We start from the raw sequence: 5,480 nt of genomic DNA, 5'->3' as shown, positions 1-5,480 counted from the left end.
GTGTGTGTGTGTGTGTAGGGGGGGGGGGGGGGGGTAGGAGGTGTGTATGATATGGGGGAGGGGAGGGGTAGGAGGTGTTGTGTGCATGAGAAGTGGGTGTTTGTGTTTGTGCAAAGTGTGTGTTACAAGATTCATTTATTACAAAATTTTCCGATTTAACATTGTCAAGACTCAAAATTTCTGTTTTAAGTGCAATCCGTAATCCATCACAAATAATGAATAAAAGTCAATTGAATGTTCTATCACTATTATGATTAGTTCTGAGTCAGGGAAGTTAAAGTAATACTATACTTTGGTTTTGTGGTATGTATCTCTATATGAACATGATGGAATCTAGTTTCTAAAAGTTGTAGTTATAGTTATCTGATACTGATATTATTGATATCCTAAACAATAAAATAAAATGAATTATATTGTTATATATTTCAGGTGTTTGTCATGTTATCGATAAAACTACATTAATTTAAGAAACCAATTATCACATATCATGCAAGAAAAATACAAGAGAAGTCAAGCAGATTGTTTATTTATTGAAAAGGGATATTGGTTTGACCTTTCATTGCTTTCTAAACATTTTCTTTGACCAAGATCCGTGAGTGCATATTTAAAGTTTGCTTCATGATGCCATTTCTAAACATTTACTCTTAGTTATAAAGTTTCAATCATCAGTCACCACCAGTGGATATCTCTCATCCTTCAACTCTGGGTTGTAAGATCCATACCATTTTCAGTCTTCACATTGTCTTGGAGTCTTTAGCTTAGACTCACTCTCACCAATTTCGTTGGTTAGCGTAATCCATAATTCACTTTTTTATGATAGTATGAGTATGATAGTTTACCAATTATGATAAAACTCCCCAAATTAAAGAAATCAATTATCACATACAACTGACAATTATAGAAAAATACAAGAGAAGTCAAGCAGATTATACATCTATTGAAAAGGGAAATTGACTTTCTAATCTAAACAAGCGTATATTTTTCTCTGATCTTGTATAAACTCACTTCAAGAACATGTCAATGTTAATGTTAGGAATCAGAGAGTATATTTATCTGATAATGATTACCATAAGCACAATTGCACATCGTCTAATCCACTGAAATATAGCAATTATAATAATTCCATTTAAAAACGAATGAAACACAACCGCTTGCTTTGGAAGTTTACAAACTAAAGAGACAAACAATTAAATCCAGATTGTTTTATACTTCTGTTCTCACTACCAGGGATGTCAGATGACCCGAGTTCCTCGAAGCCAATTTAGACTGCAAAAGTGACCAAATAGAACCTCACGTGGCCAAACACTTCAAACACTCTGATTTCCTTAAAAGACATCGATTTTGATTTTTTATCGACTAACCTAGGAAAAGGCTTGTTTTTTTTTTTTTAAATTGATTCATAATAATATCTACGCAATTATCTGTGTTTTAATTTTGAGCATGCACGTGGCCATCTGGTAGCACTACTCACACACAAAATCTGACTTAATGTCTTGACACTTCTTCCTAGTAAAATAGCAGTATTCTACTAGTTGCCTTTCCGTTTCATGTTGCAGCTTGTAGATATGGGTGAAATTTGACCATTTTTGTGTGGGAAATATTATCTTCGTAGTAAATAGCAGTATCTTAACTGTATCCATCACTTTAAAGACAGCATTGTCGGAAGAACGGTCGTATTACTAGTGAGACGGTCAGTTAAGGAATTTGATGCCGTAAAAGTGACATCACTTCCCCACCCGATGGGGAAACAGTTGGGGGAATGACGAGAAAGGAATGCATATCATTAAAGTCTGACGACAGGGGTACTGTTATATAGGAACAAAACGATCAGCCTATCAGACAGGACGATTCAAAGCGGGGGCCAGACCTGTAGTAGATGATAATGGTAAGACCCCACTTGTAGATAAGGATTGGGTAATGTAAATGTTGCTGCTCTACGAGGACGAACCTGTCGCCCACCACTTCAATGGGTCCAGTCATCGAGGATTGCACGATATCCAAATTGCCGTCCTTCAGTTCTGTCACACCACTAAACAACACAGGAAATATAGGGAGGCAGAACTGATACTAAAACTCAACACCTTTTCACCTCACGGCATGAACTCGAGACTGGACCTCATTTAAATATTATACTACATTTGTCTCTTGCGCCCCCGACTCCCCCGGCCATCCATCGTCTTTTCCTTAAATTACAAATCAGTATCATTACTACTATGACTACTACTATTACTATTAATACTACTACTACTACTACTACTACTACTACTACTACTACTACTACTACTACTACTACTACTACTACTACTACTACTACTACTACTACTACTACTACTACTACTAAAAGTTCTACTGTTGCTTGTGCTGTTGCTACTGCCACTAATGATTATGCTAATAACGACATCCCTTATTTTTTGTATTTATTTCCAATTCCATTGTATTTATTTTCCAACAATAGCCTACCCGTTTTTATATTTCACTTTCTAAACTGCATTACACAGTTCCTTTCCGCCTCCTCTTTTCACTTAATTAATTGCTAAATAGCAATGTGAAATTGAATGTAAGCTTCAATTTAATTACAAAAACAGATCAAATGAACGTTTCGGATTTTCCGTTTATCAACAAACAGGATGAATGAAACTACAGATGAATGTGGTAGTGGTGTTGTCAAGATGAATAAACAAAACATTGATGGGCAGTAAATAGTAAAATCCTCTGTAAGGAGAAGAAAGAAAGACAGATACAAGAATAAAATCATCCCAAAAATTCAATCGACTTCGCCATTCGAGGTTGATTGATTTTTTGGGATGTTCTTTTTCTTGTATTTTTCTTCCTTGCTTTGTTTGGCACCTTTCATACACACGTTCAGTTCTTTATCTTAAACCGGTGCCTGCTCCTTAATTTCTTAATTTGATATCTCTAGGACGGATTTTGTAAAATTTTGACCAGAAAAGTCGTCCTTTAAATGTAGATTGATTAACATGATCCTGAAAGGAAGACTCGATTTGAGAATTTTCGACAAGGTGAGTCATTTTAATAGAACGAATTTTGATGGACCAATTTTTTTACCAACATTTTTAAAATGTGTATTTTTTCTCCAGAGCACCGCATAGTAGAGATGCATGCAATCCTTCTGATGGCCTTCAACATGGACAGTGAATTTTCTTTCAACTCTTCGAAGGTGTAAAAACGTTTTTCTTTTAATTCTACATTCGTTGTTGCGAAAAGGCAAAGATCACATAATAAAATAGATTCGACGAATAATGAGGGTTTAAGAGGACGATCACTTTGTTTTTAGTAGGGGGAATAAGGTCCAAAAAACCCTTGAATTGTGCAAATTATAGTTGAAAGTATGAAAATTACATATGATGTGGAATATGAAATATCATGTATAGAACCACTCTGAGAGATCAGTATTAGTTGAGATACAAGCTTGTTAAGATTGGAATTGAAATGGACGACAAAAAAAATTCTTTCATTCTTATTGTGAAAACATTCAAAACAAGGCGACCCAATAATTTTGTAATACGTCATCCTTGAATTCTCATTGGTGACTATTTTAGCGTCATACCGGATGTTTTCCTTTCGCTAAACTTTCGATTCACGAACTATTCAAATTGTTTAATCGTTAATCTTATTCAATTTTTCTAGTTTTGAGGGATTTCTATCATGCATAATTCTATTATAATAGATTTTTGTTTATCTGATTTATCAAGTATAATCAACTACACCTATAAAGACGGACAGACCAACAGACTCGCACACTATAGCTCGATTAAATGTCGGCAATCGGGGTTGACACAGACAGTGCTCCTTCCCCCTTCCCCTAATTATTTTTTCTTTCCAAAAATACTGCAATAATCATTATAGACGTGTTTTATACACTATTTTGGTCAGACTTGATGATAGTTGGGGATCAAGATAGCTCAGTTGGTAGAGCACTCGCTTCACACGCAAACGGATCGAGATCGATCTTGTGTGCAGTGGAATTTTTTTCCTGACCTCCCAGTCCACCCAGCAGTAATTGGGTAGCTGGGTCTAATACATCTGGTGGAAAGTACTTTGCGATAGACTAGCGTCCTATGAAAAAAGTAGCAAGCAATTGCTATTGTCCGTTTCACGCTATAGAAACCGGGATAAACTCCATGGACCGAGTGGCTCTGAACGACTACTAGTTTTTGATGAAAGTATGGAGTCGGCATACCTATAAAATTGTAACGCTATGGCTATCGTCACCATAATCATTATCATCATGGCAATCATCAATCATTACGATGCAGTATTGTTTCAAGCTATTGACGTTACGTTATTGACAGCATGCTGACAATGGGAGCATGTTCTATCTGTACTTTTGTGCGGCTCAAAGCACCGCGACTGATCTATCTGTTGTTGTCCAAAAATTACACTGATGACTTGTTTTATATGAAATAGGTCTTACGTGTCTTGCTTGTGAACTATTCATTGTGCAGTTAATGTAGAGTTTTAAAACTGTAGCATTAGTTGTGTATTCCATATGAAATTCTCATAATTCATAATTGAATGTTGTTGGGTCTTTAAAGGAAAGAAAGAAAGTATAGAGAGAGAAAGAGATAGATAGATAGGTAGAGAGAGAGAGAGAGAGAGAGAGAGAGAGAGAGAGAGAGAGAGAGAGAGAGAGAGAGAGAGAGAGAGAGAGAGAGAGAGAGAGAGAGAGATAGAGATGGAAGAATATTACATATGACTAGAGAAGGAATTCGTTTGCATATTTTAAGATACAATTACAATGATGGGACATGTTTTTAATATATCAACTAGATAACGCCACGCTAACGTCTCATGCTTCAACCATCCAGGAAGACATACGCTACAATTCCTACTACATTTTGTTTTGTGTTTTCAACGTTCCTTTTGCTGACGAAGGGTATTTCCCCGAACCGTCCAGCGTATGTGCTGTTCCCACCCGAAGCCATTTGTTAGCTACTGTAAATGGTCAACAACATATTTAAATTATTGAACGCACATTGTATTCTCGTTGTTATTTCCCTTGGATAAGTATTGCTATATAGGGAAAAATAAAAGTGATAAAAACGCACTATTACAATAAATTGCGAGAGTGGTTCTATAGCATGTGCTATCTATATAGGTCTTAGCTACCTGTATGCCAATGTTCATGCTTTTAATCCGAATGTGCACGGTTTTAGCCCAATACCCCCTAATACAATGAATATGAAGAAAATATATGTATTTACGCAGTTATTTCCCGTGTTTAATGTAGCTGTAATAGGGATAATTTAAGGCCTATAACCGATACGTTATGATTGATTGTCAGAGCGGTTTTATAGCAGATGGGTTTTTAATGGGTCTCATGTATACAAATTGTCATGCTTTCAACTTTCAACCCGAATTTGCACGGTTTTAGCCTAATTCCCCCTACTATTCTGGGCAATGAATACTTTCACTGCATGTGTTATCTATACGTTTTAATTGCAAACTTGGCGTGAATG

Source organism: Berghia stephanieae, chromosome 1 (assembly GCF_034508935.2).
Source record: "Berghia stephanieae isolate SIO BIC M18660-M18661 chromosome 1, UCSD_Bste_1.3, whole genome shotgun sequence".
Lineage (NCBI taxonomy): Eukaryota > Metazoa > Mollusca > Gastropoda > Nudibranchia > Aeolidiidae > Berghia > Berghia stephanieae.
Note: the sequence above shows the minus strand (reverse complement) of the source record.